Raw genomic sequence first — 15,406 nt, 5'->3', positions numbered from 1 at the left:
GTGGAAGTTAAATAAATGAATGAATAAACATTGTTGTGAGGAGTGAACTTTTAAGGAAACTGAGCACCTTTCTAAGACTCTCCAAGTGAACACCTGCAACAGGGAATATATTTTAAGAGCTTCTCAAATCCCATACTACCCAGAGGAGGACTCTAATCCCTAATCCGTGGAAGAGAGAAAAAAAAATCCTAAATACCTTTTATACAATTCACTTCTGACTGAAATAAAGTCCTTAATGACCATGGATCAATAATATCTTGACCAACACTACAAAAAATGGCCTGGCAGTTATATTCTGCCAAAGACCCACAAGACCCTGTCTCTAGCTCTGGGTGATATTCAATTGCCACAGTGCTGTCATTACTCCATCTTTCCTTTAAGTAACTTTGAGCAGTATTGTCAACCACATCCATCAAAAGATCTCTTTTCGACAAAATGTTCTGGGTAGGAGCAACTTATATTTGGACTTGCCCTCGTATTATTGAAGATTGAAGGTAAAACAGAGAGATGAGTGATAGATCAAAGCAATAATTTGGAGGAAACAAGCAGAAGCACTGTCATCGAGTAGTTCAATATGTTTAGATTCTTGTTTCAGTACACTGCTCTTACTTTTTCATAGTTTTATAATGTTGTCTGTATCTGAATGTATCTTTTTATAGATATAAGGAGGCAGAATTGAACGGAAATGATACAGTTCTCATAGGATCACCAGTGTTCTGGATATCAAATATATTGTTTCAAATGTTATCACTGGATGTTGGGACAAAGCTAATTATATTAGATGGCTTCCAAGAAGAACTTTATCTAACGACAATACAAAAATACAAGGTAAGGGAATTCAGAACCCTTAACATTTGTATATTTATTCCATACCTCTCTCTCTCCTCACTATACCTAATTTTGGAGTTAACTTCTCTAGTTACTTCACTCAACAATACTTCTTTAGTGGCTAATATTATAAAAATTCAACTGAATCTGCATTTTCAGCTCTTGTACTGTGAACTTATTTCCTAGTCAAGATGAAACAGCATCATTTCATACTGTGACTGAATGAAACATAGACAAAGTGGATCTCTGTCTCTTTCTTTCTTTCCTGCACATTCCTTATTTTAACATCTTGGAAAACTGAATGTGGATAATAACTTGAATCTATTTCATTATTGGAAAAGTAAATAGCATTAATTTTGAATGCTATTTAGGACCACTACCATGATCAGAAAAGTTATGATGTAACATAATGTATTTATTACTAAACCGAATTAAATTATTATTATAATTTTCAGAACCTCCTTCTGTTCTGCTTTAACTGTCTAACCTCTGGCATCTTTTTCCTCTGACTTTCTTTCCCTGCCTAGATCATTCAGTTACCTCCTCTAGCAAGTATCCCTTTCTTAAATCATATCCTATCCAGTCCCTTTTTCTATTCTTCATGATCTGTAACACGTTTCTTTCTTCTCCAACTCTCCTCTTCATTCTTCGTTCTATCGGTCCACTTCCCGTCATATCCTCACCTCAAATGTTTCAATTGATTTTTCATTTTCTTTCCTCACTGTCCAGGTTTCTACCCCATACAAAGCAACACTCCACACCAAGCACTTCACCAGACATTTCCTCAGTTCTTTATTCCGGTTACCACGAAGCAGTCTCTATAGGATATATATATTTTTTTTTTTGCTAGGGGCTTTACGTTGCACCGACACAGATAGGTCTTATGGCGACGATGGGATAGGAAAGGCCTAGGAGTTGGAAGGAAGCGGCCGTGGCCTTAATTAAGGTACAGTCCCAGCATTTGCCTGGTGCGAAAATGGGAAACCACGGAAAACCATCTTCAGGGCTGCCGATAGTGGGATTCGAACCTACTATCTCCCGGATGCAAGCTCACAGCTCTATAGGATATTGTGATGTATATTGGTCAATATTACTGCTAAGTTGCAGGAGATAGAAATTCTGTTAGATGCACTCTCAGTTTAAAAGCTTTGTACTGCATTCTGCTGAAAACCAAAGTCAACTTTCAGTTTAACATTATGCCCACCTGGTGACCATGATCGTTACGGCATTAAGTCTATATAGTCTGACACTGTGGTTAGCCGGTTCGAGTCCCAGTGGTCGAAAAAATGTCACCATCAGAATGTTGTCCAGCAGGGTAGAAAAGGTGGTGGTAGATGTTTTCCAATCACTAGATTGTGTGCTAAAAGTCTGGATTCAATTAAAAATCTCTTCAGTGTTCATATGGAGTGAGGGAATATAACTTTGTTGATCGCAATTAATCCAATGGATGGAGATGTTAAGCCTCGAGTAGGCTCTGTGCTGGCACCAGGTTTCATCCTCTCCCTCCCTACTACAGTATCGTAATCACATCATTCATTTCATCTCATTAACACCTCTGATGAGGCGATGACAGGAAGGTCATCCGGTTGTAAAATCTCATTACGAAGATTCATTTCTCTTCATGCCCGACACTGTAAAGAGACTGGACAAGGGTTCAACTCTCTCTCTGTCGGGTGCCAGGTCGCCATGGTGACTGGAAATAAAGTCTAACTCCTAGGTTTTTCTGATGTTGGTATTCCCAATTTTTATCTGCCAGCAGATGTAATTTTTATGTGAATAGATGGATTAAAAATAAATAACAATACTTACGTTACCAAATAAAATTCAACACTTCAGATTTACCTTAAATGTCAAAAATTTTAATTGTGTGGAATTACGAGTCTGCAACTGCAAGGGTAGAGTAGTACTACCTGTTCCTTTCTTCCAGCTGACAAAGAAGCTTTGGTGCAAGACAGAGCAAAACACTTAGAAGAATGGTTTCTGAAGAGTGAATATTGCTTTGAAATATTTTATACTTTTACCCAGCCAGGAGGCAAAAAAACTAAAGAATTTTGGAGGAAAAATTGAAACATTAATGCAGTATTTTAAGAACCAACTTGTGGGTTCTATCATAGACTTTCAAAAAGTAAAACAAAGCACTCTGCACGAATGATATGAATTCAGAGTGCTTGGCAAGGCAATAATGTTAGGTGAGCTTTTGAGAAAAGCTGTGTCATAAAAGACAGATTTCCGGCTTTAGGCAAGTTACTTTGTATTGTGCCAGTGGTATCTGCATCAGGCGTGTCTTGTGAGAGTGGATTTAGTTTAATAAACTTGATGAATAATGATTTGAGGTCCTCAGTGGAGTTGGAGAGCCTTAATGCACTGCTCGCCATTGCAATTGCTACACTAGGAAGTTAGCAGAGAGCAGAATCATATTTATTGTACACGTACAGTACGATGGGCAGAATACATGATTCACTTTACAGGTAATTTTGAGGTACAGAGCATGCACAAATTAGTACCCAGAGCTGCCACCTCTGGTAGCAATCCGGTTGGGCATCAAGTCGAAATGAGCTTGGATGACAGATACGGGTACATCACTGCATGCGGCTTTAGTTCTGTGCCTGAATTCATTAATCATAGCCTAGTGGCTGACAAGTGGAAGTGTGCCAGTCTCTCAGCAACCTATAACCAGATATTCTCAATGTGTGGAATATCTGGAGAATATGGTATCTAGGGCAATAGTCAAATACCCTCTGTATCGAGGAAGAAACATGGGAAACGTGTTATTGCATGATCCCAACTTATATTGCAAAAATGGAAAACATATGGTAGAGCATTGTCCTGATGACAGGTAGTGTCACGGAGGCCACAAAGATAGTGCCCAGCCACGGGCCTTAATATGTCAGAAATGTAATGGCGGCTGTCCAAATTACCGGCTATGCAAACAAGAGATGACTGGGATGTGTACCCAATGGCACCCCATTCCATCACTCCAGGTGCTGGGACCGGATGACAATGGATATGTCCATCATGATGCTGTGTGCAGAACTGGGATTCATATAAAAAAGATAACATGATGGAGCTGTATGATCCTGGAAGGCTGTACAGACAACATGTCTGTCTTCTCAGGCGTTAGTGACCGTGAGTCCCTGAGATCTTGCATGGCATTCTGTATGGCCCTCTTGGATCATAGATTCCATATTTGCATGACAGAAATGGGATCCTTACCAACGCAAACAGCCATATCATGGAATGATAAACCGCAGTTTCAGTAGACCAAGATCCTGCTACGATCAAATTCCAACACGCTGGTAGATGTTCTTCCTCTTTACAAGAGGCATAACAGGACCTTTACACAATCAACATTTGAATATGCACTTTACGGCTTAGAAACCCACTGTCCAATATTCCCTTTTATACAGACTGTAGATGGCACTACTCCCAACTGCTTTGTGCACATGCACTGAAATGATAATTTGCATATCCCAGCATGTTGTACCTTTCATGTGCATTTGACGTTTATTGTATGCCACCTTCATTGTGTAGCAATTTTAATGGCCAGCAATGTACTTACGTAAATAGACATGATATAGGCTTTTGGGCTTATGCTGTGTCAAAAAAATAACGTGAAATTCTTTACGTTTCTCAGAGAACTATGATCTGCGTCATCAGAAGAAAATCTCAACTGTCCTTGAGAAAGGCTTCTAAAACAATGAGCTTTGAATTTAGATGTTACCCAATAGAAGTGGAAATGGTACATTCATTCATCACCAGATGGCTCCTCAGATGCAGTACAGTGCTAGCGTACGAAGCAGAAGCTGACAGAACCATCAGAATCAGTCTGAGAGGGTCACATAACATAAGAGGCATACACACATATGAAGATATGACGTTGACACAAGTCTGGAATGAAACATCTGGTGATGAGGAATGTATGAATTTGGAAAACACCAAAGCAAAATAACAATAGTGAAGGGACAGGGAATGGAACTACCTACGTAAATCCTTAATAGCTGGCAACCAGGTATTACTTGATAGCCATTGTTCCTGTTAAAATTGTTAGGATTTCTACGTATTTCCACAGCTTCCTGTATAATCCTGGACCTATAGTGTCTTGTGCGAGTAAGAGCTCTAGCATCTTGGAACATGACATTATGACCCGACGATAGAGCGCGCTCAGCTATTGCTGATTTGTCTGGCTGGTTGAGACGAATATTACATTCATGTTCCTTGATACGAGTACCAATGGACCGGCATGTTTGGCCAATGTATACCTTACCGCAAATACAGGGAATTTCGTGTACCCCAGGATGTAAAAGTGGGGACAATTTGTCCTTGGTTTTACCCAGACTGTAAGCAATTTTAGTGACGGTGCCAAACACTGTTTTTATATTGTGTTTACGGAGGACCTTGGCAATTCAATCTGTGGTGTTATGAATGTGAGGCAGGTAGGCAGTTCCCTTCACTTCTTCCTTCTGTGAGCTTTGCTTGGTTGTTTCTCTGGAATGCAGGACTCTATGAATCTGCAAATCACTGTAACCATTACCCTTGAATGTAACTTTGAGTGTGTCCATCTCCACCTGGATGTTTGATGGCTCACAAATTCATCTCGCCCTCTTGGTGAGTGTTGTGAGAATGCCTCGTTTTTGTGCTGGATGGTGGTGAGAATCTGCCTGAAGATAGCGGTTTGTATGGGTAGACTTACGATAGATGGTACGTCCCAAGGATTACAAGTAACTATTCTCATTTTGGTTCCGTATTGAAGATGACGTATATCACAAATATTATTATAATATTTATAGATCCACCTTTTCAATACAATACAATACAATACAATCCACTACAGTATTTCATGTGGTTAAAATTTATACATAATACATAAAAGTCATAGGTACATGTTTCACCCTTTTTTTTACGGGCATCATCAGCCTATATCAATCTTAAAAATTAATGGATACGTGATCTTTCTAATCTTATAAACTATAGAGTATAATGTTGGACAATGATCTCATAAAATGTTGTACTATAACATCTAAAACAGGGGTATTGCACAGAAAGTATGTTAAAAAATACTGTGAATTAACAGGTTTTTAAAGATTATAATGTAGTTAATCATGAATATTTGAGCGTTTAAAACCAAAATGGATCCTCTTCTTATACATCATTAGGACTGTGACGAAAGCACAGTCATCCAAAGGGGGATTTTTACTCCATTCCCATACCATGAGTTCAAGTTTATAGTAAAATCAATGTCAGTTATTTAAAATAGAAGTGTGCACGTATCAAATGTATTAAAATATGTACGGTTGATTTATCAGAAAGTCGTAGAAAAGAAGATGGGACTTCTTGTGGAGACGTTGCTAATGATAGAATGTTGTGTCAAAGCTAACTGATGTCAGTGTATAGTTATGTTAGTATGGTAATCAATTGGATCCAAAAAACGGTCAAGTGGGTGTTATTAATCCTGTTGAAACATTTGTTCGAAGAAATTATTGAGTTTTACCTGAAACAAAATGTTAAAGAGAGTTAGTTAAATAGTATTGTGCATGAGACTTCCCGTACGTCAAAAATGCCTATGGCGGTACTTACTCGTAGGTTCTATGGTGCGTGTTAAGTACGTCGGGCTGTTCCAGAAATGCTAGCTTGACTGACCTTTCTACTTCTAGTATTATACCGGTGTGGCTGAGGCAGTGATGAACACGGAGGGGAAGAAAGGGTGGGCGGATCCTTGCACGCAGGTGTGGTGGTTAGTGGGCTGTTAGGAACAGGATGGGCGGGCCTAACATTTGGCGAGGTGGTGGGAGGTTTAGAACAAAAAGTTCTAAAAGTCTGCGGGATTGTATTATGTTTCAAGTTCACAATACCTAATAGCTTTGGAGTTAGCTCATATAAAGGATTTTTTGCTTCCGTGGCGTCATTAAGATTATGGTCTTTGTTATAGGCTTGGTCTAAAAAGATGTAAAGACTTTCTAATTCATTCATAAGTTTTCCTTTGCCTATACATCTTAGAATAGCGAGATCCTTATCAATTGATGTAAACTGGTGTCCTGTTTCACTTATATGAGAGCTCATCGCTGAATATTTGTTATGTTTGAAGGCATTGTAATGCTCCAAATCTCTCGTATAGAAGCTGCGCCCAGTTTGACCAACATAACTAAATCCACACTGAGCGCAAGTTAGTCTGTAAATACCAGATCTCGAAAAACGGCTGTTCTTATAATTGACTTTTATTATGATTAAAAAATATACTTTGATTTGTATTTACTGTTCTGAAGGCAATATTAATGTCATATTTCTTCAGTGTGTTCGCGATCTGGTGGATGGCTGGGTTGTTGTATGTAAACGTGGCGTAACTAGTTTTTTTTTTTTTGGTTTATCCGGAATGAGCTTCGTGGATAGTTTATATTTAACTTTATTAATTAACCGGTTAATCATTTCAACTTTGAACCTATTTAGCCAAGTTCCTTATAAGAGCGGGATTTTCAAAGCTCTGTGTATTAAATTATAGAATGATGCCTTGAGAATTGGGATGTAAAGAGGAATTATTTATGGTTATAGGAGATTGTGTGGGTTTCCTGTATATTTGAAAGTCAAAAGTATTACTGATGTGCGTGATCGTTATATCTAGAAAATTTAAGGACTGTTTAACTTCATCTTCCTTAGTGAATTTTACATTGGGGTCAATTTTATTTAAATTCTCTAAAACTTCGTCGCTGTTAGTAAAATTTTTGTCAATGATATCATAAACATGTATCCAAATATACCTACTAAAGAAACGGTCAAAATTATCTATGACAATATTGTGTATTGAATAACAACTTTTTCTCCTTTAATGGAAAGATTTATCAACAGACTGGCTTAGCTATGGGTGACCCTTTGTCCGGCATCTTGGCTGACATTTATATGGATACAAAACATAGCAACCTAAGTAAGCTGGAAATTTATGAATTTATGAAGATCTTGAAATTTTCTAAAACTAAAAACGTCAAGCCTATAGAGTACGGTACTGATTTAGTATACTATATCACTACTGTCATATTCGGTTTTTATTATTATTATTATTATTATTATTATTATTATTATTATTATTATTATTATTATTATGCCTTTGCTGGCAGGACCTAGTGTTTACAGTGCACTATGTCTTCTGGTATAGGCTAGAGCAATTTTGTTACTTTCATAGATCTGTCTTTGTCTCATCCTTGGCTTTGACAATATGAAAGTGACTGAGGTATGAGCGATGCTAGTAATGCCAATCCTTATGCAGCCAGTCCCTGCTATGAATGGTGTGAAAATGTTGCTCATAGGGTCAGTTGGTGTATGCATTTCAGTGGGCTTGGCAGACTGATATGTAATAGCTGCTCTGGCTCGGTGAGGAAAGCAACGGGAAACTACCTCACTCCTCATTTCCCTAGTACGCCTTTTCAGTGATGCCTAGGCCATCTATGACAGCTGATGGCAGAGCTGTTGAGGATCCCACCAGCGGAATCGCTGACGGACTGAACATATATAATATTATTATTATTATTTCTCTTTTAGTTTATTTATATATTAGATTTCCAATATTTGTATGGTCTCACCACCCACCTTTTTCATTTTAATTACATTATTTTTCAAGTGATTATTTCCTCAATCCTCATTGTTATATTCAGTAGAGTTGCTGTGTTTCAGCGAGCCCATTATAAAACTGCATCCACCCTCTGTCCTGGTCCTTTCCACACGTTCCACCTCTTTTGATCCTCTTAAGCTTTAGTCTTCCCTGTGATTGTGTTTGCTTTCTCCTGTGTTTTTCTTGTTCATACTGTTATCTGTTGTGGGGTTACAGTATTACTGCTAGCAAAAGCAAGGTTGTCTTCATTTTACCACCATCTCATTACAATCATAATCAATTTCCATTTTCCAGCTATGGCCGGGTTGGGGCAAATATGCTTCCTCTCCGTTTTCTTCTATCACTCTACCAATTCCCATCTAACACTGTGTTTCAATCCAGGTTGTGCTGTGTGAAAAAAGATTAATAAATCATAAAATATAGACCTGACCTTATAATTGTACGGTATTTCCTTTAATAGGGAGCTCCCTATCCTATTCTACGTTGTATTTTTTTCTGTATGAAAACTTTAGTACAGTATCCTCTTCCTAGAGTTCAACAAATCTATTAAAATAGCAGAATCACTGAACAGAGCTAGAATTTACATGCAGTGGGGTAGCCAGTTTGTATGGCAATAGTAACAGAATGATCTTCTGGATGCTGATGGTGCGAGATCATTAGGAGCTAATGTTTCATCATAGCTAAGCAAATGACTATTTCTAATCTAAAACAGGATGCTATACATATCCGTATTTATTTATTTAATTAGTTAGTTAATTACTATATATGTTTACATATTTTCAGGCTTCTTCTCTGTTCTCAAGCCCCAGTTCTCTGATCGCTCTAGCAAAATATTCAGCTGTTAGCAAGTATGATCTTTCCAGTTTGCGATACATCTGCTGTGGAGGATCTGCAATGAATGAAAAGATGCAGCTCTTTGTGGAAAAACAGTTTAATACTAAAGTGGCCCAGTGGTACGGTATGACTGAAATTCTGGTTACTTTAGGCTGTATGAAGACGGAGAAGCATAAGCCAGGCTCAGTAGGTACACTGGTTCCATACATGTCTTGTAAGGTATGTATTAGCTTTAATATCAACTTAAGGCAGGATAAAATAGTGTAAATCTATATGCAATGACAGATTAGATAACAAATTTATGTAGACAGATGAGTGTAAGGGGATAACTATCTTGTTCTTTACTCTTGAAACCACAATCCTACCATCAGATAAATGTAAAACTTTTGAAAGTACCAAATTCTCTGAATACTTGTATGCTAATTTATGATGTTCCACCATGAACAAGCAAACACTCATTGGAACAGAAAAACTATTCCACCCCATAAAAAAAATCACAAATTTTAAAAGACTGATTACCAAAGGACTAAAATTGGAAGTACGGTAAACTTCTTGACAACTACTGCCATCACCATATAAATTCTAGGAAGCTTTACATTGAAATATAGATGCAAATAAGCTTCTTGTTCAGACAGCGTCTATTTTCATGAACATTAAAGTCAGTTATGTACCAAAAATTAATCTATATTTTCTTCACTCTTTAAAATATAACAAAAGTGAAAAATCTGGTGTGTAGGTTAAAAAACATGATGTACATAATGCACTTCTCAATACCACACTACTAGCTTTATATGTACAGTATGTGCAAAGGCTCCTGTGGAATGGCAGAACTCTACTGACTTACATATATCATGGAAGAAGTTATCCATTCAGTCAGAAGTATTGTTGACTCTGATCAAACAACTGTGAATTTATTAATCAAGCATAAAGGTTGTTTTGTGTTCTGTAGTCCAAATTTTACAATAGGGCATGAATTGAGTGTGTGCAGATTTGCTACCATGTGCTCCTGATTCTCCACATGATTTGACTTGATGTACAGTATAGAAGTGAATTTGCCAAGAAATAAGTTATAGAAGAAAAAAATTATCACAAACCACCCATCACCACGGCCAGTGGACTTGTATCAAAGTACCTCGGTATTAGAACACACATATATTGTTGAAGTGCTTTATTGCAAAGTAAACAGTACATTAATTTGAAATATGCAAGGACGTACGTATGGGGTCCAGACCCCTCCAAAAATTCCTCAGTCTTTTGTAAAGTTTGATATAGGCCTATTTGTGAACACTTTACATTGCAAGCTGAAGTCACTAGCTTATAAAAGTTAACTAGGAATGACAGTATCTGTACGGTGCAATCAAATACTGTAATATATAAATCATATAACCTATAATGATCATTTAACTTATAAAGCAACTTAAGAAATTATTATACTCCAGGAAAATGAAAAACAAACACCTTGATGCAAGTGAATAAGGCCTGCCATACTTACATGGACACTACGAGAGGCTAGTGCATATGATGAGCAAATGCGCAGTGCTGCGGACACACCAGGAACAGTGTAATCAGCCGTGAAATGTTGCAAGCTGCGCAACATTTGGTCACCGCCAGAGCCAGTGGCAGCCAGTTTGCTGTGGCATATGAACTCCGTCTGTATCTGGAACATTGTTAGCATGCCGTGACAGCGTGTACATGAACTGTTTGTGCAACTGACGGAGTTTGAGTGAGGGCGTATAGTAGGTCTGTGGAAGGTCAGGTGGACGTACCGCAGAATTGCGCAACACGTGTGGCGAGAGGTCTCCACAGTGCCTCGATGTTGTCACCAGTGGTCAGCAGAAGGTGTACATGCCCATCGGCCTCGGTCTGGACAGCGGTGATGCACAGATACACGCCAAGACCGTTGCATCTTATAAAGTGCCGTATTGGACCGCACCGCGACTTCACAACAAATTAGGGACACTGTTGCTCCAAGGGTATCAGCCAGGACCATTTTCAACCGTCTCCGCGAAGGAGAGCTACGATCCTGCGTACCGTTAGGGCGTCTTCCGTTCACGCCTCAACATCGTGCATCCTGCATCCAACGGTGTCGCTTCAGAAGGACGAATGGAGACGTGTCGTACGAGTGTGTGGCGTCGTGCAGGTGAGCGCCAACTTCTGGATTGTAAACGACGCACACAGGGTCAACACCTGGCATCATGGTGTAGGAAGCCAAATTCTACACTGGCCATTCTCCTCTGGTGATCGTCGAGGGAACATTGAACAGTGCACGGTACATCTAAACCATCATTCAACACGTCATGCTACCGTTCATGCACGAATAAGACAATGTGCTTTTCCAACAGGACACTGCACATCCACATGTATCCCGTGCCACCCAAACATGCTCTCCATGGTGTACATCAACTATCCTGGCCAGCACGATCCCTAGATCCCATTCAGCATGTTTGGGACAGGATGAAACGTCATCTTGTGCGGTCTACACAACTGGCAGAAAATCTGGCCCAATTGAGGCACCAGGTGGAAATTGCATGACAAGCCATTCCATAAGACTACATTCATCACTTCTACAATCGTCTCCATGGGAAATTGTAGCCTGCATTGTTGCAAAAGGAAGGTATACACGGTACTAGCGCTGACATTGTGCACACTCTGTTGACTGTACTCAGATGGAAAAGAAATGAAGTTGAAACGTGATCCTTAGTGGTCTATTCACTTGTAAAATAATAATAATAATAATAATAATAATACCGTAATTTTTGTTTTGCTAGTTGCTTTACGTCACACCGACACAGATAGGTCTTATGGCGACGATGGGACAGGGAAGGGCTGGGAGTGGGAAGGAAGCGGCCGTGGCCTTAATTAAGGTACAGCCCCAGCATTTGCCTGGTGTGAAAATGGGAAACCACGGAAAACCATCTTCAGGGCTGCCAACAGTGGGGTTCGAACCTACTATCTCCCGAATACTGGATACTGGCCGCACTTAAGCGACTGCAGCTATCGAGCTCGGTGGGTACCGTAATAATAATAATAATAATAATAATAATAATAATAATAATAATAATAATAATAATAATAATAATAATAATAATAATAAAACAATAATTTGCCATTGCTCATTCAATAATAAATTTACATTCTATCACATCCTTGGAAATCTTGGATTATGGCAATGTTCATCAGTTCTAAATATTTCTACCAAATCTCATAGACTAGAAAGTCATTTTTTGAAACTCTGAGAACATAAAGTGAATGATAAATGATATACAAAAATGAACTTCAGCAATGAGATAAATATTCCGAATTTGCAAAATTTAGGCTAAATATCAACTTTTGGCAAATGATGCTGGACCTCCCCTGAGATACATTTCTAAATATGTACCTGGAAATATGAGATCACACATATGAATAAAAGCATAGGAACTCAGATTCATCTCAATTCACCACAAAACCACAAGGTTTATATATAAACACTCACCCTCATTGCTCAAGTTCATTTTCGTATATTTATGATTCAATTTATTTTCTCAATATTTCAAGAAATGACTTCCTATTCTATGGATTTTACAGAAATATTTAGAACTGATTAACAATGCCATAATCCTACATGGTAACTCAACTCTCACAGACATAATTATTTAGGATTACTTTACGGATCTGGGGATAGGAAGTTAAAAATGCTCCTAATTCTCTACAAGATTTAACTTTATTCTCAAAGAGAAGTGTATTGCATTAAAATCCTTTGTGATCAAAATTACTTTTATGGTATTTTGAATTGTAAGCATTGCTCCCACTATGTAAGCAACATTAACGTGCTAGCCCATTATCACAAATCCACAAATGTTACCATAGTAACTAAGCCTGATTTTTTCAACTTTTATTATATTAACAATTTATCAATAACTATTCTAAGAACATGCAAAATAAAATTATTTATTTTCCCTTAAGATTTATGATTCAAAATACCATAAAATGTTGTACAACAAAAAAAATACATAGAATACAACAAGCTCACATTGTTAAGTTCTCTTTAATGAACTCACATTGTGATTAACTATTAAATGTATTCCAGTAAGATATACAGAATTACAAATTTGCAAATTACATGCAAACAATGATTAACTGCCTTCTTTATTCATGACAATGAACTGGGATAAATCTAAGAGAAATTTTTAAAGGTTCTTAGTGGTTTGCAACACAATCTAATATTTTGTTTATTACAACTAAGTGTTTACACTCAATTCATAGTTCCTTATTCACATTAACACTGCATGTCATAATTGAATTACTATTATTAATGTTATTACTCGTATGACCCAGAATAATAGACAAACTATTTTTTAGACGTTTATGCAATGTGATACACGACAAACTGGAGGAAAACTTTACAGTTCACGATAACTTTGTTCCACTTCCTCAGACATGAACCAGGCTAGACTGTTCTTATACTGTCAAAATTTTTGAATTTAACTCTTGCTCTATTGATGTCTGAAGTCAGCAAATATGGTTACATTAATTACTTACAGAGTATAATGAGCCACCTCGTGAACAACAAGATCATCAATTAAATTCAAACCTTTTGGCATTACTAGAAAAGTTCTGGTCAGTCGTGGTTCACTTCCTTGTCACTTCCAAGAAGTGAAGCACCTTCTTCATGAAAAAAAATGTTTCCCCACAGTTATCTTTCTTCAAATGGCATGAACTCAATATTTTATTATTATTTATTTTTTTTATTTTTTTATTATTATTACAACTTCCCCCATGCGGAGGCTGCCACAAGGACAAAGTATGTCGACTACACAGTATTTTGTCTTCTAAGTTACTGTTGACTTTGCTAGTGTGCCAGGTAGAAGATTCCCCAAAAGGCTCAGGAATAGATTTGCAATACGGTTCGTCAGATGTTATATAGATGATTGCGGAGTATGGTCACTGAACCTCGTATTGCGGCGATAGCGATGTCGTGGAGTCGTGTCCGGCTGAGACCGAGAGAATCCCATAGCTGTACAAGAAATTTAGGGATTGTGCCTCGAGCTCCGATCATGAGTCCATGGACGGAAATATTGTCTAGGTGATATTTATCTTTATAGTAGTTTACAGTTGGCTGGTAAATTGACTTCTTTTCGGCGTCCACCTCTTCGGCCTGGCCAACGTGCGACTCGAAGCGTATTGTGGGATCTAAGATTAGTCCTTGCTTGCTAGCTGGTTGAAATGCTATCATGTCAATACGTCTGTTACACCCGTCGGTAGCTAGGCCAGAGACCTCTTCGTGCACCGTGAAACCGTGATCCCTCAGCGAGGTCGCAATCATGTGTCGTATTGTATGATGGCGGGAATTTCTCAATACCTCCATGTCTGTTATTATTAAACACTCATTTCAATTATTTTTTCTTGTATGCCATACCTACATGATGGTGGTATTAATAAATCTTTTGAACTTATATCACAGATTTTCTGTCTTGTAACATGGGAGAGAGAAAAAAGAGTAACCGATAAGTCATATTAAAATATGTTGTGGATATGACCTGGGACGTCTCATCATATTTAGCCAGGATCCTTCCAGGAAAATATTTTGGAACTCTCTTTTGTACATGTGCATGTAATTAATGGAACGTGTTGCCACCCTTCCCTCCTATCGTGGACTGAAAGGTAAAATCAGTTTGAAGCAGCATGGACAGAAACTCATCGTGAAGATACTGTTTGTACTTGGTGGGTTTGATTTGCTCTGCAGTCTAGTCTACCATTATGATGGTGATATCAAGGAAATAAGAGAGTCAGAGGGATTTACCATGTGATATGGAATTACAGTAATTTAATAAGGGATCGGGGTCATGCTTCTGAACTGCACCAAAGACAAGAAGAGCTTAGAGGTGAGGAACACTTTTTCAAGATTATGCGAGTTATGTGTCTGGGTGGACTGAGTGAGATGGAAAAGGAAGGAAGTGTACAACAATGCACAGTGAAACCTCTCTAATACGGACACTGATCAGATGTAACAAGTTGTCCGTATCTGGGAGGGGATACTTGCTTAAGTAAAATGTATCCCTTGCAATGCATATACAGTAGCCAACTATAAAAAATACATACATTTTAAAGGATAATTTAGTATGTTGTTTTATTGTATGTTATTAGGTTAACAGTTGCAAAATCTTCAAT

Source organism: Anabrus simplex, chromosome 5 (assembly GCF_040414725.1).
Source record: "Anabrus simplex isolate iqAnaSimp1 chromosome 5, ASM4041472v1, whole genome shotgun sequence".
Lineage (NCBI taxonomy): Eukaryota > Metazoa > Arthropoda > Insecta > Orthoptera > Tettigoniidae > Anabrus > Anabrus simplex.
The sequence above is the reverse complement of the archived record's forward strand: the minus strand, read 5'-3'. Positions refer to the sequence as shown.